The sequence below is a fragment of the Lycorma delicatula genome, chromosome 4 (genome assembly GCF_047948215.1).
Source record: "Lycorma delicatula isolate Av1 chromosome 4, ASM4794821v1, whole genome shotgun sequence".
NCBI lineage: Eukaryota > Metazoa > Arthropoda > Insecta > Hemiptera > Fulgoridae > Lycorma > Lycorma delicatula.
Genome location: NC_134458.1, coordinates 122,961,067 through 122,985,117, shown reverse-complemented (window position 1 = coordinate 122,985,117; position 24,051 = coordinate 122,961,067).

Below are 24,051 nucleotides of genomic sequence, written 5' to 3'. Positions count from 1 at the left end.
TCTAAATTTATTCGATTCTTATCCAAAGCGTAAGGTTTAATTATTTTACCTAGATATTCTAATTTATTCGCTTAATTGATTTTTCCGTAATTGATTTTTAAAGTTTTTGGAGAATTCTTAATATTTGTCATAAATTCATTTTTTTGATAAGTAAACTTGTAAACCTATTTTTTCAGCTAATATTTTTAAAAGATTAATTTGAATTTCTGTAGTTTTCATATCCGGCGACAAAACTGCCAGATCATCTGCAAAGGCCAAACCATTGATTTTGAGATTCTTACTCTTACTTCCTAGTTTCACAATTTATAATTTTAAAATTTCCATCTGTTTGTTCTATTCCCTACTTACTTTTTCCAAAATTATATTAAAAAGTAAGGGGGACAGACCGTCTGTCCCCCTTGCTTCACACCGGTTTTGTTTTCAAAAGGTTCAGAACTTAGTACTTGACATTTCATTTTTGAAAAAGCATTTGTACGGGGATTCTTTTACTAAGTTTTATTGTCTACTTCAAATTCCTCTAATGTGCTGAACAAACCTTTTCTATATATTGAATCATAGGCCTTTTTTAAATCCACAAAAGTGATTACAATATTTTTACCCCATTTGCAGTAATTTCGAATAACAGTTTTTACACTAAAAATTTTCTCTGAACAAGACCGTCCCTTTCTGAAACCTCCCTGGAAAGTACAGTACAACTGTATAAGTTACAGGTAAACTCTGTTCTTTTTTTATCACCTTTTTTACGGAGAGGTGGTATGAGAACACTTTTTTCAATAATCAGGAATTTTTTCTTCTTTCCAGATTTGAACAAATAACTTTTTTAAGCTTTCAATAGTTGTTTCATCTAAATATTTCCACATTCAGCAAAAATTGAATATTTACCAGGTGCTTTATTATTTTTTAAAGGTTTTAATTATCTCTTTTAATTCTTTTAAATCTGGTGAAGCCAGTTACTTTTATACGGATTTGAATACTTCTTTCTTTTCTTGTTTAGCCTCCGGGAATTACCGTTCAGGTATTACTTCAGAGTATGAATGAAGATGATATGTATGAGTATAGTCTTGTACAGTCTCAATTCGACCATTCCTGAGATGTGTGGTTAATTGACACCCAATCACCAAAGAACACCGCTATCCACGATCTAGTATTCAAATCAGTGTAAAGGAACTGCCTTTACCAAAACCTGAACGCTGGAACTCTCGACTTCCAAATTAGCTGATTTGGGAAGACGCGTTCACCACTAGACCAACCCGATGGGTTAAATGGTGGGTTAAACGGTGGGTTAACGGATTTGAATACTGGATCGTGAATACGGATGTTCTTTGGTGGTTGAGTTTCAATTAACCACAAATGTCAAGAATGGTCGACCTTAGACTGTACAAGACTACACTTCGTTTACATTCACACATATCCTCTGAAGTAGTACCTTACGGTAGTTCCAGAGACTAAACAGAAAAAGAAAGGATTTGAATCAGAAAATATTTTGATGGGGTCAATTTTTGTAAATTTTTCTTTTGGTTCTTTACAGTTCAGTAGATTTTTAAAGTGATTGGCCAAGATTTCACAATTTTCGTTGTTCACCGCTAGAGATCCATCTGTTCTTTAGAAACATAAACTTGGAGGCTGATAATTCTGTGGTTTATTTTTAAAAGTTCTATAAGACATTTCTTGTATTGGTTTTTATAAACTTTTCTTCTATTTCATTTAGCTGACTCTTCTTTCATCGTCTTTCATCGTTCCTTAAAAGTTTAGATGTTTCTTTTCTTTCATTCATAAATGTATTGTAATCTACTTCCTTTTTTTGTAGAATAACGCTTTTTCCATGCAGTTAATCTTCTGTATAATAACGCTTCATCACATTCTCCGTTTTATCACCTATGTTAAGTATTATAATTTTATAATCCTACAAAATAATATAGACCTATAAAATGTTTTATAGTGTAATTTAATACTAAATAATAGTTATGACAAAAAATAATATTTACTTTCAAATGGCGTACAATAATGTAACCCATTTCCCTTAAATATTTACAGCGGAACAATTAGAAAAACTTACTAAAAAAATCATTGCAAACGGTCAGTTAAATAAAAAAATACATGCGTGTCTAATTGGCAACTTATTATAAATTGAATCTATAGAAAATAATTTATTCACTATTTCTATAGATATATTAATATTTTTAAAATAACGATTTAGTTGGGTTAATAGTTGATCTTTACTTGCTTACTGTACTCTACCGTTCCGTTATATAAAGTATAATAACATTTTTAAAAATGCACAGTAATGTGTTTTTTATTTAAATAAAAAAATATATGTAGAGAGCTGGTTGGAGTTATGGAAATTGGAAACATTTTTCACATTATCCCATGAGAAATATACAAGACTATTAGATGTATTGAATAAACTTAACATGAAAAATGATATCGTATTTCGTTAAATTACACAGATTTGGGATAACTAAGTAATATCAATTCAATATAGCTTTTATTATATTATACTACACTTTAACGGAAAGTTAGAAGTTTATTTTATCACCTAATATTTTTCATTTTTTTGGTAATAAATAAACATGTAAGATAACACATATCTAAGTGTAAGATATCTCACTGCTATATAAACAGAAAATGTATTTTACGTTTGTAATAAAATAATCAATAAAACTTTCGTTTGTAATGATAATCGCTAAAACTAATAAACAAATCAACACAAAATATTAACTGTACCTTTCTTATAATAACAAAATGTTAACCACATTCAAACCTCACAAATTCCACTACTACATAAATCACAAAAAAAAACGTATAAATAAATAACCTACAACTTCTTTTACTAAATTTGATATCGTTGTCTACATAAATTGTTATTGTCTACATCAATCGTAGTCTATGTCAATATCGACTTCTTCAAACAATTATTATGCGATTTACTTAATGTTTATCTATATAAGATCAATTTATATTATTACCGTAATATTATGTAAAAACCAATTAGTTTGATCATAAAATTAAAGGGAATGATAACTATTTACATATTTAACAAAGTTTTTCTGGTTTGAGAAATATTGAATTTCGATATCGACTTACTCAGAAAGGTATGTTGTGTTTTAACGTTCTGTCAGGGCAAGCTATACAGATAATTTTATAGATTCGATTTCCAATCTGGTATTAATATTTTCATAATGCCTGAGTCGGCGATATTACAGATAGGAAGCTATTACATTTAAGAGCTATTAGAATTTAACACCGTAGACGACATGAATCTACACCAGAAAGTTCTCAATGACTTGAAGAGCGACGTGTACGCTCGGCTCAAAATCGTGTACAACCTTCGAAAAATATGTAAGATCTCAAATCAGCTTTTGATTATCACTCCAAAATTTACAATCTGAATCTGAAAGATATTTATATACGTAAGATGATTAAAATAACTGACCGTTGCAGTGCCAAAAAAGGGAATGATAAAAGTCCTGGACTTCGGTATCCTAGGGACTAAATATCTTAATATTCTCTTGATTTCATTAAACATTTTATTTTGGGAACACATCTTTATCTAAACATTTTATTGTATCCAGTAAGTTGTAAAGAGCGATGACGTTTAGAGCACACATAATTACTAATAAACTAATTCCAATTTTTGAAGTTTTATACGCATGTAAATCGGAGGAAGCCGCGACGGGAGATGCTAGTTGAAATATAAATACATACCAAAAAATTGCTATAAATTAAGTTTTTATATACACTTCTAATGATATTCTAAAATCCGAAAGGGTTCAATATTTTTTAAGTTTGTAAGAGGTTGATTTTTATTACTATTATTTTTATGCTTAAGATTCCTTTTGTATTTAGATAAAAAATAAAAGTTACGCCTGTATGGAGACTGGAGTTGAACGCAAGTTTAAAAGATATTTTACAATAAAATATACCCCCTAACAACTGAATTTATGCAGGAGTCAGGAAATAAAAAGAATTGTAAATGATGAAAATAAGCTTTTAATATGTAAACAGGACTGCATCTAGGCATCTAAATGAAATATGGAGAAAACTGTGGAAAAAAATTCTGCATTGCTACTTTAGGGAGATGAAATATAAAAGTTAAGAAAGATGAAAAAAGAAGAGAAGCGCTAGAGATGAAATGAATGTGACAAAGAGTAGAAAAACAAAATAATGGGATATGAAATAGAAAATCGCTGAAAAAATTTGGGGAACAGAGAAAAAGTAGTAAATGTAATAAAAAATAAAAATAGGTAGGAACTATTAAAAATAAAATCGAGGATCTTGCAGTTTTATTTGAAAAAAAAGAAGAGGAGAGAGTAAGTATCAATTAATTCAACGATTCACAAAATTCTTCGATTCTATGCGCCCTTGCTGATTCCAGATTTTCTTAAGGGGCTTTTTGCGAAATAGCCAGTCGTTTTTGCAAGTAAGATAAAAAAATTAAACACATATTAGATCACACCAAATATATAATTGAACAAATTATATGAAACTGAATTGATAAAGGAAATAAAATTATGAAAATTGTGTAATATTTCGCGGCTTCCCAGGTTGTCGAAGTATTTTAGGAACCATTGTACTAATTGAAGCCATCAAAGTTCAAGGAAGTATTTGCCATAGAAAAACAAAGATTTTGGCATGGAACCATTGGAAAGAAATATAAAGCACGTATAAAAAAAGTAATCAACGAATTATATCAAAATTTTGCCTATCACTTGAAAAAAAATCCCTTTCAGCACGCCGGAAGGCGAAGGTAGATTTCACCGCTGCTAAGTAGGGGATAAAAAAGATTTCTACGTTAAAGTTAAGTAAAACTTAAAATTTACTCAATACGACAATGGTTACATCTGAAAAAAGGTTTCGCATGTTTAGTATACGACAAGCCCCAGCTTCTTACAATTCCAGCAATATTTTAAGTAGTGTTTAAAGAACTAACGACCACTTTAAACCGATTCGATACTGTGCCAATTAAGGGAGGTATGATTTTTTTTGTCTTCGAAACTTCATTTTCCACCCCCTGGACCAGTGGTTGGTAATATCAAAAAACTCTACGTAAGTGAGTTTTACGCCCTTATTTAAAGAACAGTAGGAACTTTACACGAATTTGATATTTTACTTAATATGAACGTTATAGCGATATATTTTTTTTCGAAGAAGCCCCCCCATTTCCATCCCTATGGTCCGATTTGGCCCGTTAACGAACTTGGCCGAGATTTTCGGTCGTTATATCTTATGTATCAATTTCAAAGTGATTGGCGCAAAATTACGGCAGTTATCGTGTCCACAAGAAAGTGAAGTATACGTGTGTGTGTGTGTGTATATATATATATATATGTATGTATGTATATATAAACTTTTGAACTGACGGTGGTTTTGGGATCTGGGGGATGTGAAACGCGAAGATATGTCGAAATTTTCCAGAAGTCAAATCATGGTACCCGTTACAATAGGTGTCTTTCTTATCTACCTAAAAGACTTTTTTCGTTCATACCATTTATTACATCTTTTCCAGTCTTTTTTACTGTTATAATACGTGTAAATCACTAAGGTACAACAAGTACCAGTCAGAGTTTCATCAGTATCTGAGAGTAATACACAACCAGTTCTTGTGGTGAACAGTTAGTGGTAAAATTTAGTGTTCAATATTTGTAATTCGATGAAACATGGTTAAATGCAGCAGTGTATTCCGTTTAATGAAGAAGATAATGGAAAATCACTTCACTCTTCACTTTTCTTAAAAAGTCTGGCACGGGATAATTAATTTATTTTTAAATTATTATCTCCAGGAATAATTTATGATTTATTTTAGGTTGCTCACCACCATTATTGTTATGCTACCTAAATAAATATATCATTTCTAGTTAATAAATATATACCTTTAAAATTACACAATAGATAAACACATTTATCTAAAATACAACATTTCTATTATGACAGGAAAAATAGTTATGAAGATGCTATAATGATAACTTAAATATAATTTCGAATAAGTATATATAAAGGACAGTACAAGCTTACTCTTATTTATTATTTGTACTTAATACACGTACAAACTTAATTATTACAAAAGTAAGATAGTACTTTTACTTAACATAACATAAAATAAAGTTTACGGCTGTGGAACAACGGCTGTGGAATTTCAATTACACTAGCAATGGTACCGTAGTAGATTACAGTAAATTCCAAACATTACGTCAACATATCAAATCCTTTTGCAGAAGAAAAACAAAAACACACGTTTCAAATGGGTAATGACTATTTTAAATTACTGAGATAATCGGTAAACGTAGTTTCAGCACTGATTTTAAACGTGCTATTGTCTACGCATGAAAGGAATAAAGATGATGTCATACTAATTGACTAATAGTAGTGAAAATAACGTGTGTACCCGCGACGGGAAATGAATTCGGATGATAAGGGAAAGAGAGAAGCTTTGATACTAAATGAAATTCAACTGTTTTAGAGCGTCGATCATGACGTAGTTGATTTTCCACTATTTATGTCATGACGTATTTATGTATCGTAACACTTACATCTTGGCTATAAAATGATTTTTTTCAATGAAATATCTGTACACACACGCGCGCGCGCGCAGTTTCCAATGTGTAAGACACGCTTCCTGTTAAAACACATAAAACAGAGGAGGGAATGGGGTTAAAAAAACAACTGAGGGTCTACAAATCAATGGAGGCGGAAATGTTTATAGGGATTCATTAATTAACTCTAGTAATGATTTATTTGTTCAATTTTTTTAATAGAAAGAATTATAACAGCATTATGTTATAGCAATAGGAACGGTTGATCAAAATGTAATATAATATTACGAATGGCAGTCTTAAAGCTTTCCAGTAATTTATTTAATAGAGAGTATACCTTGATTAAAGGGAAATTGATTAAAGGGCATAAATTTTATCCTTTCTAATGTATTTAAAATGTTTTTACAAAAAGTTAAACTAATTTTAAATATTAATTATTTCCTGTATATAAAAAAATGAATGTCTTATATACAGAAATTATAATAATAATTAGCATTAAAAAAGAAAAAAAAATGGTTTTATCAGAGGAACGACAGAACTGGTAAGCAAATTATGTAGTGTTTAAAATATACTTTTTTCTAAAAATAAATTACATATATTTTTTCAAATCTAAACTTTTATCTTCTGTAACATTAACTTCAGGGGACTGAGTAGAAATCATTGTAACTTATCAAAATAATATTATTAAAAATAAGTATATCTTCATTTAAATTTAAAATATGTAGGTATCAATTCAATTTTATTTTTAAAAACTTAATTTAAAAAAAAATCTTTTTTTTTAATTAGCGCAAGAATACAAACTTTTCGTTAATTTAGTTTGGCTTTAATATTTTAACATATATCTTTTAATTTGGTTTAGTATTGGTAACAAAGAGACACCGCAGATAAAGAAACGATAACCTTTCAACCTGCAGCAACATAACGAACCACACTTCTAACTTGCCCCGCTCAATTTTTTTTGTTTTAAATTGAGCATAACTTAAGAACAACTCAACCAATCTTTATGAAATTTTCACATACACAACTTCAGATACACTACAACATCATACAAAAATTTCAATGATATTGAATCAGTAGTTCTGGAGATTTTCGAGCAGCAAACCTTTATATATAGGCCTACATATATATAAATATACGTATAAGGAAAACCCAATTAAAGTGACTGGTATCTTCATACTCCTTATACCTCAAAACGTAAAGAAATTATTTTTTACCCACTTCCTAACTGACACCATGCGACCGAAAGTAATACCGTACTTTTCTTCGAGAAGTCGGAAAAATTAATGTCTTATATGTATAAATATTTACATTAAAAAAAACAACAAAAAAACAAAATGGTTTTATCACAACTACAGAACTGGTAAGTAAATTAATGCATGCTGGCAAGTAAAATGTAGTTTTCTTAAAAAAAAAACATGCATATTTTTTCAAATTTTTTAGTAATTTTTATGTTTTTATGATATTAACTTCAGGGGGCTGAGCAGAAATCCCTATAAGTTATCAAAAAAGTATTATTAAAAATAAACATATTTTCATTTCAATTTAAAATACATAGACAAAAACAAACGACTTTTATTAAAAAAATATTATTTAATTAAAAAAAAAGGATTAAGTTTAACTTATTAGTTTACGTCACCAGTGAGCGTTATGAGTATTTAAATGAAGGCGATATTTATTTTAATGAGAGATAATTACAAAAACCGTTATATAGCTTTTCTTATTTATTATGTAACACTGATTTCTTTAGTGAATAGAAAAAAAATTTGAAAAAAATTGATAAGTAAATTGTGATTTCACGTTATCACAGTAATGAATATGAAATCAATATTTACACGACAACTTACAACGTGTAAGTATAAACATGTATATATATATATATATATATATGTGTGTGTGTGTTTATTTAAATTTCAGTTTTTTCTTCAGATTTTTGTAATTACTGAATCATACTTATTACAGAGACGTTATTATGAACTAGTTTTATTACTTCGTTTATTACTATACGTTTTATTAAAGTTATAATTTTAATATTTATTACTACGATTATAATAGATTTTGTTTTGTTTTTTATTAATTCATCATATAAGCTTGAGACTTGTACGCGGAAATATGAAATAATCTGCAACTGTTTGGAAAATACCAAACATTATACAGAATTCGAATACAAAACTTTCCATATGAACGACGAAGGACGCTACCATTCCGAAGTGGGCGGATTAAATAATTCATAAATGTAAATTAAATAAACAAAATATAAAGAAACAGTTTTAAAACTACACTACTCAACAACAAAGTTAAACATAATATTTTTATATTTTTCTTTGAATTTTTTAAGTTTGTAAGAAACTAATAAAAATTATTAAAAAATTTAATATTCTATATGGAATACTTAAATATTTGTTTTACGGGTTTTTTTTTTAAATTTAAATAATATATTTTATATAGAGAGTGCGCCAGACGTTTGTCTGGACTTCTACGCATTGTTTTTCTAATTTCCTCACATACTGGATTACTAAATTTTAATAAGCATAATTGTTTATAGCATTTCTCAGATACAAAATATTAAACACAAAAGCATTTAATATAATTCATATTAAATAAGCTGCTAAAAAATAAAATACAATTATTATATTTCTTTAGCGCAAAATACATTACGTCTATTTTATAATAGAGTTTTTAACGAGTAAATAAATATTTGATTCGGATCATTACATTGTAGAGATTAAGTCAGAAATAAGTAGGTCTAATACTCTATGGATTAAAGAAAGGGAATTTGCCTGAAAGAATTAAGGAAATTCGTGAATAATAAAAATCAATAAATAAAGGATATATGTTCCACGCAAGAAGACAGACGTTTTAGCTATTTGATTTTGTTTCCGCATTCCAACTTGCAGCATCATAACTAACCACACTTCTAACGTGCGCCGCTTAGATTTGTTCAACCTTAAATTAAGCTTAACTCAAGAACGATTCAACCAATCTTCATAAAATTTTCACATACACAACTTCAAATACACTAGTACAGCTTATTTAAATTTCAATGAAATTGATCAAGTAGATTTGGATATTTTTGAACCACAAAATTTTATACATAGGCCTATTACATAAATACATTTTTTTCGACCTTAAATTGAGCGTAACTCAAGAACGACTAACCGATCTTCATTAAATTTTCACATGCACTATTACAACATACCTAAATTTCAATGAAATTTATCTAGTAGTTTTGAGAATTCTCGAGCCACAAAATTTTATATATAGGTCTATAAATAAATATATATGGATAAATATATACGGAAACCACAATTTAAGTGAATGGTATTTTCTTGTTCCTTATACCTCAAAACGTAAAGAAAATTCATTTTCACCCCCAACTCCCACTTTACTACCGAAAATAATACCGAACTTTTCTTAGAAAAGTCGTTAAAAAATCGATAAAAAAATAAATAATTTGTCAGCCATTAACTGAAATTGAATATATATTAAAAACTTATTACTTGGCCTACGCATAATATAAAGATGCAGAAACCTGAGGTTTATGTAAATAAAAATTCATTAAAATATTAATATTGTTTAGTAAAAGATTCTTTTAATTTAACAAATAAATTTCATTCTGAAAAGCTTTTAAAAGGTTAAGTAATTTATTAAAACGTTAACAGAAGCATTATAAAGCCCTTTGTTGTTGACTGAATTATTGTGTTGTCTTATGCGTAAATAAATGTATTGTATAGTTGTCAGAGATTGATATTGTGGTTATTATTTTTAGTAAATAATTAGTATTTTAGGCTAAAATATCAAATCGTAAATACAAGGTAGGTCCTGAAAGTAACCGGATTGATACTGTCAAACTTAATTTATTGAAGATATGAAGAAATACATATCTTCAATAAATTAGTAATTTAGTAATCTTCAAAATAGGCTCCTTGTGCAGCCATTCAGCGCTCTGAGCGATGTTTCCATTGTTGGAACGCCTTCATGAACTCCTGTTGCGAGATGTTGTGAAGGTTCCCCGTCGCGTTATCTTCAACAGTTTCAACGGTTGCGAATCGGTGTCCTTTCATGTTTCTTTTCAGAGGGGGGAACAGATCGGGGATGAAGGGGGTGTGGCAATGTTGACACTTACTTGTTAGTTAGAAACTCCCTTTTTGTCAACGCAGTGTGGCTCGACGCATTATCATGGGGGAGGATCTAGTTGTCGGAGATCTCAGGACGGACGCAAAGCCAACTTTTCTTAAAAAAAAAACATGCATATTTTTTCAAATTTTTTAGTAATTTTTATGTTTTTATGATATTAACTTCAGGGGGCTGAGCAGAAATCCCTATAAGTTATCAAAAAAGTATTATTAAAAATAAATATATTTTCATTTCAATTTAAAATACATAGACAAAAACAAACGACTTTTATTAAAAAAATATTATTTAATTAAAAAAAAAGGATTAAGTTTAACTTATTAGTTTACGTCACCAGTGAGCGTTATGAGTATTTAAATGAAGGCGATATTTATTTTAATGAGAGATAATTACAAAAACCGTTATATAGCTTTTCTTATTTATTATGTAACACTGATTTCTTTAGTGAATAGAAAAAAAATTTGAAAAAAATTGATAAGTAAATTGTGATTTCACGTTATCACAGTAATGAATATGAAATCAATATTTACACGACAACTTACAACGTGTAAGTATAAACATGTATATATATATATATATATATGTGTGTGTGTGTTTATTTAAATTTCAGTTTTTTCTTCAGATTTTTGTAATTACTGAATCATACTTATTACAGAGACGTTATTATGAACTAGTTTTATTACTTCGTTTATTACTATACGTTTTATTAAAGTTATAATTTTAATATTTATTACTACGATTATAATAGATTTTGTTTTGTTTTTTATTAATTCATCATATAAGCTTGAGACTTGTACGCGGAAATATGAAATAATCTGCAACTGTTTGGAAAATACCAAACATTATACAGAATTCGAATACAAAACTTTCCATATGAACGACGAAGGACGCTACCATTCCGAAGTGGGCGGATTAAATAATTCATAAATGTAAATTAAATAAACAAAATATAAAGAAACAGTTTTAAAACTACACTACTCAACAACAAAGTTAAACATAATATTTTTATATTTTTCTTTGAATTTTTTAAGTTTGTAAGAAACTAATAAAAATTATTAAAAAATTTAATATTCTATATGGAATACTTAAATATTTGTTTTACGGTTTTTTTTTTTAAATTTAAATAATATATTTTATATAGAGAGTGCGCCAGACGTTTGTCTGGACTTCTACGCATTGTTTTTCTAATTTCCTCACATACTGGATTACTAAATTTTAATAAGCATAATTGTTTATAGCATTTCTCAGATACAAAATATTAAACACAAAAGCATTTAATATAATTCATATTAAATAAGCTGCTAAAAAATAAAATACAATTATTATATTTCTTTAGCGCAAAATACATTACGTCTATTTTATAATAGAGTTTTTAACGAGTAAATAAATATTTGATTCGGATCATTACATTGTAGAGATTAAGTCAGAAATAAGTAGGTCTAATACTCTATGGATTAAAGAAAGGGAATTTGCCTGAAAGAATTAAGGAAATTCGTGAATAATAAAAATCAATAAATAAAGGATATATGTTCCACGCAAGAAGACAGACGTTTTAGCTATTTGATTTTGTTTCCGCATTCCAACTTGCAGCATCATAACTAACCACACTTCTAACGTGCGCCGCTTAGATTTGTTCAACCTTAAATTAAGCTTAACTCAAGAACGATTCAACCAATCTTCATAAAATTTTCACATACACAACTTCAAATACACTAGTACAGCTTATTTAAATTTCAATGAAATTGATCAAGTAGATTTGGATATTTTTGAACCACAAAATTTTATACATAGGCCTATTACATAAATACATTTTTTTCGACCTTAAATTGAGCGTAACTCAAGAACGACTAACCGATCTTCATTAAATTTTCACATGCACTATTACAACATACCTAAATTTCAATGAAATTTATCTAGTAGTTTTGAGAATTCTCGAGCCACAAAATTTTATATATAGGTCTATAAATAAATATATATGGATAAATATATACGGAAACCACAATTTAAGTGAATGGTATTTTCTTGTTCCTTATACCTCAAAACGTAAAGAAAATTCATTTTCACCCCCAACTCCCACTTTACTACCGAAAATAATACCGAACTTTTCTTAGAAAAGTCGTTAAAAAATCGATAAAAAAATAAATAATTTGTCAGCCATTAACTGAAATTGAATATATATTAAAAACTTATTACTTGGCCTACGCATAATATAAAGATGCAGAAACCTGAGGTTTATGTAAATAAAAATTCATTAAAATATTAATATTGTTTAGTAAAAGATTCTTTTAATTTAACAAATAAATTTCATTCTGAAAAGCTTTTAAAAGGTTAAGTAATTTATTAAAACGTTAACAGAAGCATTATAAAGCCCTTTGTTGTTGACTGAATTATTGTGTTGTCTTATGCGTAAATAAATGTATTGTATAGTTGTCAGAGATTGATATTGTGGTTATTATTTTTAGTAAATAATTAGTATTTTAGGCTAAAATATCAAATCGTAAATACAAGGTAGGTCCTGAAAGTAACCGGATTGATACTGTCAAACTTAATTTATTGAAGATATGAAGAAATACATATCTTCAATAAATTAGTAATTTAGTAATCTTCAAAATAGGCTCCTTGTGCAGCCATTCAGCGCTCTGAGCGATGTTTCCATTGTTGGAACGCCTTCATGAACTCCTGTTGCGAGATGTTGTGAAGGTTCCCCGTCGCGTTATCTTCAACAGTTTCAACGGTTGCGAATCGGTGTCCTTTCATGTTTCTTTTCAGAGGGGGGAACAGATCGGGGATGAAGGGGGTGTGGCAATGTTGACACTTACTTGTTAGTTAGAAACTCCCTTTTTGTCAACGCAGTGTGGCTCGACGCATTATCATGGGGGAGGATCTAGTTGTCGGAGATCTCAGGACGGACGCAAAGCCAACTACGGTTAATTACGATGTATTGTTAAGACATTCCACCACATTTCCCTACTAAAAGTTTTTCTACCACCGTGACTGTACGATGCACCAGAACCAATCCGGTTACTTTCAGGACAAACTCTAATATCTTAAAAGTTTTGATCGTACAATTACTACACTGATACACCAAAAACAGTATTAGCACTCTATGATTATATATAAAATTGAATAATCCATTTTGTTTAATGGCTACAATCCGTATTTTTTTTTTTGAGCAATAATTTTATTATTACAATTTTCTTAGATTTTTTTTCTTTGTACATATAATAAAACTTTTTATTGTTTTACTTTAAAAAAATGTTTATTTTTAATTATTTCAGGTCAAATGTGGGGGTGAGGAGGACAGAGGTTTGCTATGATGGGGCGGGGGCAGAGCCCCATGGAGCTCGGGTAGGCCTCCGGCCGCATCCCAGCCCCCACACCAGCATGGAGCAGGCGGACCGCGGGCACCGCCCTCTTGCCTTCGACAAGGTAAGGCAAAAAGCAATTTATAAATACTTATTTTAATTAAAATACTTATATATTTGCAATATTACATATAACGTATTTAGCTTTAAAAAATTAAACGGTAATAATTTTGCGGAATTCAAATGCATTCTACTGAATTCAAATCGTGAAAATAGTAAAATCACGTAGACTTATAGTGTAATGTAAATATCAAGCGCGGTTCACCACATGTATGAAAAAAACCAAGATGCTCCACCTGTTATTTACTTCTTTGTTTAACGTAGGATGTATAAAATTACAATACCCAGAAAAACGTGCTTGAAATAAAGTTCGAATGTGTTGGGGATAATCCGATTGAATCTTCCAATAGCTGTGTACTAGGAATTCATAAATAAAATGAAATTATTTTTTTTCGCAAAATCTTATGAATTTTATAAATAGAACAACTGAATATTTCAAGGTAAATTCAGAAACTTTATGTATATAGTTATACGATATCCATTCTGATACACATTTTGCTCTTGCCTTGGGATCATCGTTTCCCATCACTGCTTAGAAATCAACAAATATATAAAATTAAATTATTATTCTAATTTATTCATGTAAAATTAAGTAAATTTTGTCTTTCCGTTATTCAAATTATGTTTTTTTTTTCATGACTTCTCTTGATCTTCATATAAAATTGAAGAAAATTAGCTAATTACATTAAAATAATTTTATCTGAACTCAAATAAAATATAAACCAAAATTATCCAAAATAAGCGAGAATAAAATTTTAAAAATATATGAAAGACAAACAGTTTAAAAATATATTTTCAAAACAATTACCTTACTAAATTCAAAATAATAATAAATTAAATTCTTTTATATTCCAACCTTTTCGCAACATGTAGATTATCTGGGAAACTTTGTTGTTGTTTTTTTAAAATCATAATATTATGCATCTATAATTTATTATTATTTAATAAACAATAAATAAATTGTTTCAAAATGATTTTCTTAATTTCAAGCGCCTTGATCTTCGTTCTTGAAACTTTTTATGTTGCGATAATTGTGATTTCTAGTAATTTTAAATATTTTATTTTGAACTTGAATTTATTATGCTTTGTCTTTTCTTATTCCAATAAAATGAGTGTGTTGAATATCGGGTCTACAGTTACTTGGGATATCACTGTTTAATAAGAGTAATGGTTCGTGATTTGAATACGTTTTTACAAGTTTAATTAATTTGTAAAAAAGACGGGGAATCTTTTCTTTACTGGATTATGTAATAAAAAGGAAAAAAGGAAAATTAATTGTATATGGCTCTCAGACGAGTTGGTATTTCTAGTAGATGAAGCGCAGAGTATTAAACAGATATGAAAATTAGAATACACTTTGACAGAATATGGAATGAAAATGAATCTTAAGAAAACACAGAAGAAGATAAGCCAATAAATATCTATACAAAAGAACGGTCAAGGAAATCAGTAGGTTTTTAGATGGGAAATTAACAGGAAATTGCAAAAGTTCAAAAGATATAAAAGTAAAAATTGTAGAGGTTAAGCGAGCGTTCAGTATAAAGAAACAGCTATCATGCAATAACGTAGGGTTAGATTCGACGCATTTTATTGTTACCTTTGAAGGATATTTCTGTATAGATATGAAACATTGACACTGACAAAAAGAAAATTTAAGATATCTGAAATGGATGAGATTAGAAAAAATTAAATGGAAAGACAAGATGAAAAAGTAATAAGGAGAACGAACGAGAACAGAAGCTTAATCAGAATAATTCATAAAAAGAATTTGACTGGAACGTATCATGAACAGAAGAAGGATTGATTAAATCAGTGCAATAATGATCACTAGGAGGTGCGAATAAAGAAAGGATAAAAAATGATAGATGATCTAAAAAAGCGGGAGACATCAAGATCTCGAAGATTTAGCTGGAGAATGGAGACGAAAATTATATAAAGAACTTGCCTAAGGTCGTATAACCTTACAATAACGACAAAACGTTTAAATCTATCTACCTCTATTTGGAGATAAAAGTTTCACAGAACAGCAAAAGACTTATACCGGGTTACTACTTTCACATGGGTTTTGACGAAAGGTTCGTAATTTCATTTGGATACTTCCACACGCCATACAATTCCGGATAGAGCGACAAGATTATCCTTTTTTTTTGACTGCTGTTCGTTTCTTGAACTACAGTTCACTCGTAGAAAAATTCCTACTAGCCAACCATTTTCATGTCAAAAGACGGGGGGAAATCAAACTATCTCCATTTTAAACTCTATAGGTGTAGATAACAACTTACTAAACCTGTAATAAGAGCCTGGACTTATGTAGGTCTTGTGTGATCTGGTGAGGGAAAAAAGGTTCAAGGTCACGGTTTTCTAGTTTTTCTGAAAGGAAGAAAGAAAATATATTATGAAATGTCTTATTAAAATTTTTATAACAATCAATATATTAACCACGGTGCAATATTAATTATAAAGTAATTAATGCATTATTTAGCATATAGATTGAATTCTAAACTAAATAACGTGACAGATGCATATAATAAGATGCATTTGGGATGCTACACAAGTTATGCAGCAGATGTTACATTGTAAGTAGAGGGAAACCATGTTATATCTGAACAATAAAATTTTATTATATACATACAGTAACGTATGCACATTTTGAAATTTCTGAATATCATTTAAACCTTTCAAAGAGAAAAAAATGATTACTTAACTGAATTATACGTATCTGTTATTAAAACTGGTAAAATCTCAATACGTGATATTGAAATTGTATCAATAAAATCAAAGTTTAAACGAAAAGTTAATTAATTTAATTAGTTTTTAATTTTTAGAAAACTTCTATGTTTTACTAAAAGCTTTTAACGTACTAATTGGGAATGTACATTTTCCAAAAATTTAATTCCTATTGTAAAGCTTGCATGATAATCCTTTAAATTATAACAATGTTTTTTCTTCTAATATTTTCTCGGAAAATTGTTAATGATACAAAGTAAAATAAAATAAGACGGTTATGAAGATAAATAGTAACAATAAATTATAAGTTATAACCATGGGATATCAAAATTACTAACCGCCGTGGCCGTCTTAGCCTTCCATCCGCAAGGTCTCATGTTTGAATCCCGGTTAAGCATGACATTTTTCAAAAGATACAAAATATTCATTACATATTCCCACGCACAGTCTTCAAGTTTATGTTATGAATTACTCATTGAAAATTAAATTTCAGCCAACCGATTTCTTAAAAAAAAAATTACTTTAGTTAATCGATTTCTTTAAAATGATATATGTGAGAGTCTTCGTTAAATAATAGTGCAGAAGTTATGTCATATTGTTCGTTACGTTATTCGCAAAATGCAGTTGCACAATGCACAATACGTAAGGAATGTGAGAGGAAATCATTTCTTTCATAGCTTTGGAAGACGAGGAGAATTTAACGGATAATACGAATTTGTGCAGTTCTTTCCCTTTGTTTTATAGGTTTATTTCTTTTTTATATCTTTTTATACGAGTACTAAGTAAAAAAATCTCCAGTAGAAGAAAAAGAGGAAAAATGTGTAAATTTGTGAAACGTAATTCTGAAGAAATGTAAGAATTGTTTTTTAATAAAACAATGGATAAAAAAACACAAATGCATTTTAGCCAATAGAAAAAAAATCTAAAAAGTTCATACAGATCTGTTTTAAAGAGAAAATTTAATTTTTTCTTTTTGGAAAAAAATGTAATTAATTTCTCTTTTAGTAGATGTTTTAGCAAATTGAATCCTAGGAACAGAATGCAATTATTTTATTAAAATTATTTTTTATTATTTATTGCTTCTGTTTATTATTAATTTTTAGTATTTTTTCAGAACCTTTCGTAAAATCCAATTAAAAACATAATTAACATATTAATACTATACCGCTGTATCATTTCAGTAATTAAAATAAAATATCTATATCACTAATTTGTTGGTAGATAATAAAACTGCTGATTTTTTATCATTATTTAAATTTTAAATTATAAAAAAATTAATTGTATGTTCAAATTTTTTTCTTCACATTTTACTTTTACTCATAAATTTAAAAAAAATATAGAGTATTAATTTAACGATTACTAAAATTTATATAATTTTTATATTCAAAATATGCGATTATTTTCCGTAATGTAATCAACGTATTTAGATTATTATCCTGAAATATTTTTTACAATTAAATTTTAAAATAAGCAGAATTTTATTAATAAAAATAAAAGTTATTAGCAAATAGATAATAATACACAGAAAAAATTAAAGTTTAAAAATTTATTGATCATATTAGGCAAATTAAACAAATAATTTTGAGTATAGAATATATGTCAATATTGAGAGTCAGTATCAAGAAATTTAAATCCACTACCCTAGAAAAAAATGCACGAAATAAGAAAAAACACAACAAAAGAATAATTAGTAAACAAGTTAAATTATAACATGATGATAAAAGGAATATTAATACAACTTATTTAAATTTACTTAAACCGCCACGGCCGGAAGATTTTGAGTTCGATTCCCGGTCAAGCTTGCATTTTTCAATAGCTAAAAATAATTCATATCATATTCCCTCGCATAAACTTTGAGTTTACGTAGTGGAATAATAATCTAAAAAAAAAATCATTCAGGTTACGGTACGTACAAAAAACAGTAGTTTCATGAACTACCGAACGAAAACAGCAGAAAAGCATTTCATTTTGTTTCAAAACATTCAGATATTGAATGTATGTTTTTATAATTTCATTACTTTAAATTAAATTTTATAAAACAACGTTCAGTAGAATAAAAATCTCTGCGAAAATGCTAAATGTAAATAATAAACAAAAAATAAAGTGATAAAGATTAATTTAAAAAAAATAATTCTTCAGTTTGGACTATATTAAAAATAACCATTACTAAAGAGCTCAATAAAAACGTTTTATTGATTCGTTTCAACTCTTCAGTTTACAATCAGAATGATGTAAATAAACAAATTTACAGAATGACTTAATCGGGATTAACAAGAGAAAAAAATTATTTCTAAAAATCAGTATCCTTTACATATATATATTTAAAGGTACAAACGAGAATATTTTAGTCATAGTTTATTTATTATACGTACTGATTTTTAGAAATAATTGTTTTCTCTTATTTATATATAATACAAATCTCGTTTAAAACTTTTACATGTCTATTACGCATTTAACAAAGTTATTTTACCAAACATAAAATAGTGTGTTTTTCAGCCCCAATCTTTTGGTTTTTACCCCAGATTTCTCAAAAATTACTAAAATATAATTCTGGACCAATTTTTTAGGCCAAATTTCACATAAAATCACTAAATAAACCCATTAATTTGGGGCTTATGAATTATAGTCTGGCTTAATTTTACCGAAGGCAAAAAAATCAGGGCGAAATCTTAAATCAGCCGATACTTGCTAACGAAGCGTTTCCGAAGCTATGTTCATATGAACTTCTTTTTTTTTCACCAGTAAAACACGTCCTGAAAGTTCGTTGCATTCTTCGTGAATCACTCTATATATTATGCTCAAAATATCAATCGTTGTTATTTTGAGCATCATAAGGTTCAAATACTCTCAAAATATTTTTGTCAGTAGACGAAAGTCAAGTGAGGATTTTTAAAGTTATTCTTGAAATCCTGATGAGTCCGATAAACCTGGACAAAATCTATTAAGCCGGAAATCTGTCCTATAAATTTTGAGGGATCAACTTATTAAAAAAATAAGGGAAACTTAAGTCTATAATCTCCTTTTTATATAGCTAAAATAAAAATAAAAGTAGAAATTTAGGAATAGGTTAGTAGATAATAAGAAGGAAAATCAAAAGGTCTTTGAAAAAAAAAGTTGAGGGAGAAAAGAGTGCGAGAGAGATTTGAGGAATATGTTACCCTCGAGACCTGTCGGAAGACGGATTTACTAGTTGAATACTAATGTATCCTCATAAACTTAGAGTCGGCTGAAATATATTTACTTTACTCAGTAAATAAATTGTATTCTGTTGAAATATCTTCTTGAAGTAATAATACATAAAAAAAGTATAGTCAACATATATATAAATTCTTTCGTCTGTAAATCGATTTTTTGACAAGTTATCAACAAGAAATAACCCAACTTTTAATTCTGATTATATTCCATAATATTTTTAATTCCTTTGAAATTTGTTTATATTTACAATTCTTCTTTATTTTGATTTTTTCGTCCAATTTCCTTCACTTTAAACATTTCCTACGGAATTTACGTGACTTCCAAAAATTTTGCTCATCATTGCAATTATCATAATCATTGATTTATTTTTTCTTAAACTATATTCAATATTTCCTCAATAATCATTTTACCCAACAATTTCACTTTTCTTTACTTTCAAAAGCTCTATTCCGGTGTTGTTAGACAAACATATATTTTCCGAATACGGTTCCTTATTTAAATAGAAAAGGTATAAAATATATTTCTACTAAAATATATTATTTTCAATATGAAAACAATAAAAAAGTTTCAGAATTTTACAATCGGATGCTCTGTCCTATAGGAAACTGAGACTTATAGCAGTTGTTATGGGTAAAAATAAACCATTATCTAGATATCTAGGTAATCCAAAAGAGTTATTTCCGACTGGAAGATATTTTTTTAAATAGGCTAAATATGTTAAATATTTAAACATTATTTCACATGGAAAATGTAAAATGTTTAATTAGAAACTCTGGGTAAAAGAAATATATATAGTTCTTATGAAAAACCAACATTAAAAAAAAAAAGAACGAACTAAAGAATTAAATAGACTTAAAGAATACTAAATATGTTTTACCCATAGAAGGGAAACTAATCCGTGTTTATGAACTTAGTTATAACAGAAAGAAATAACCAAAACAAAAAATAATATAATAAAAAACTAAGTTTTTTTCTAAAAATCCCTTTTTTACTTCAAGTAATTTTATAACAAACATCTAAGCATATCAGTAATGTTAGAATCTTTATCTAACTTACCATAAGCTTTTAAATTATACTCGTTCATATGTTGTTTAACACACAATAGTGCATTTCATTTTTTTTTGTGTCTCAACACTGAGCGTTTTATTATGAGAACATAAGGATTGCTAAGGATTTTAAACTCCTTCTGCTTGGCTGTATATTTTTTCTTTATTTTTCCTTTTTTTATTTGGTTTTATAATAGAATCCAGTTATCTGTCTTCCTTAAGAAACACTCATTTATGTTAACCATCCATCACATCATTTTATTTACGTTCGTTCAAAAATAAAAAAGTAAAATCATTTTACTTTTACTGTCATTCCTACTTCCTTTCCCTTCCCGTTCTCTTTTGCTATATATACATTTATATCACAAGAGTAATAAAATTTAAAAAAAGAAAATCGCAATACTTAATTTTTTAGATTGTACTGAAGGAATTAATTTGTTCCGTATTAATTAAAATCATAATAATTAGGTAATAATAATTCACTACTCATTAAAATAATAAAACTCATTAAAAATAGTGTAATAATAATTCCGAACTTAATACTTCTTAAGAAAAAAAATCTGTCATACTTTGGTAACAGAAGTTAAATTAAGAAGTTTTATCTTCACTTTAATCAAATTTCGATTCGGTGCTTATTTCAGAGATAGATGTTTTTTTTTTTAAATATGATATCTCCGCCTTAATTTTTTTTTAAAGTTTAATACACATTTTTGTAAATAAAATAAAAATATTAAGCTGTTTATAATATTAAATTCATACTTATCAGAAAGATCAAACAGTTATTTTTAAAGTTTCCTAATAGATTACAAGGATTATGCAAACGAGAGAGAGGAATCAAATACGTTCCTAAACTGCGTAAATCGTACACCACAACTAAAAATGGCAGTAGCCCAAGCAGTAGCAGTTAATGTTTAGAACGAATAATAAGTGTATATACATATATATATATATTATTTACAAAAATTATTTTTTTTATTAATACCCACGGTAACTATATAATGTTATAATATAATGGCGAGAAATTAATAAATATTTAGATAAAATATTTTTCTTGTATTAAAAAGACAATAAAACTCTATATTAAAGAACATGATCTAGCACTTCTCGCAAAATCAGAAGAAGATGCAGTTTACCAAATTAGTGAGCTGAAATAAACAGCAGAAAAAACCAATTTACTTCTCGAAATTGAAATAATGATAAATTTCAAAGATTATCCTAAAAAAAAATCAGTTAAAATTAAAATGAAAAAGTGTTACAATCCAATTTAGATATTTAAGAGAAATAATCATTAAAAACGGGATAGACAGAGTAAAACCGGAGATTATTACTAGAAATATTAAGTTTCTCAAACAAAGAGATTTACAATAAAAAGAGTCTATAAACGCAAAATTGAGACCTTACAATACTGCAGTCAAACCAGTAATCTTATATCAAATTAAAACACCGAATCTAAGTGACCTAGAAAAACTTCTCAAAATCAAAAGGGAAGTGCTAAAGAGAAGCTACAGTTCCAGAAAAACAGAAGAAAAATACAGAATAAGAAGAAATAAGGAAATTTAGAATTTAGAAATAAGGAAATTTAAAACCAAGAATATCTGGAAAACGCATTTAGAAAAAAATATTAAAATTTCTCGGACACGTAAACAGAATGAATCAAAAAAACGAAAAAAACAAATTTTCGAAAAACTTTGGGAACTATAAAGCCAAATAGGTTACACAAAACAGATGAAAATGTTTAGATAAAATGAATTTTCGAGAAATAATTTATAATGAAAACGTTTTGCGGATGAAGAAGAAAGAACACAAGAAAAAATGGAAGAGTAAGAAAAACTGGTGAACCCCAAGAAAATCACGAATATGGTAAACAAGAAAATAGAAAATGACATCAGTGTAGTTCTAGAAGGCCGGTTTGAAATAAAGAAACAAAAACAAGCTCTTAATAGAATAATGGAATTTAATTTGTTATCTAAAACGATTAGATAATTAGAAACATAATAAAATTAAGTTGTTACTAATTAACCAATCTATTGTTGAATGATTTTTATTCTTCATCCTCGCTGAATAAAACTTCAAAGAAACGGGAAATTTTGAAAGTTGTGTGGTAGCCGTGGGCGATTTGTACCACTGGATAAGTGGCGCCAGCCTCTCTAACCTAGCTTGCCATTTAGTTGTCATGATCCTTGGATCATGACAACTAAATGGCTCCTTGTAGTGGTGCGCAACGTGCATTTGCTATCAAAACGTTTTACAAAAACAATGACAGTGTGGAGGGAGCGCGTAGAGAATTTCGCCGTCATTTTAATCTGGGACGGCACGACCGTGTTCCATCAGCACATGCAATTAAAACATGGATATCTAATTTTGAGGAAACTGGTTCGGCAATGAAAAAGGAACCTCCAGGCCGTGAGCGAACGTCCGTACACCACAGAATGTTCAAGCTTTACAAGATGCTGTCACACGAAGTCCACATCGGTCAATCCGTTGTCTCTCAGCATCTTTACAATTGCATAGGTCAAGTGTTCGACGAATGTTAGTGAAGGACTTGCAATACCATCCGTACAAGTTGCAGATCGTCCAGGAACTGAAACCGAACGATGCAGTTGTGCGAGCACAATTCTGTAATGTAATGCTTCAGAAGATAAATGATAACGAAGAGTTTGTTCACGAACTGTGGATGTCAGACGAAGCGCATTTCCACCTCAGTGGATTTGTTAACAAGCAAAATTTCAGATACTGGGCACAAGAAAGTCTATTATAATGAAAAAATGTGGAAATTTTTAGAACCAAAACTCTTTTGAGATTATGCAATTAAAAAGGTTTTTCAACATGATCATCAATTTATTAGCAATCCGACAGGTGGAATCGTCTGTGAAACTATGGTTCTATTCGATTCCTTCTAACACTGGAATAAGCAGTTGGATTAATTCATGATAAATTTCATCGTCTAGTCTTAAGAAAAATGAAGGAATTTATGTTTTTTACAAAGGTGCGGATTAC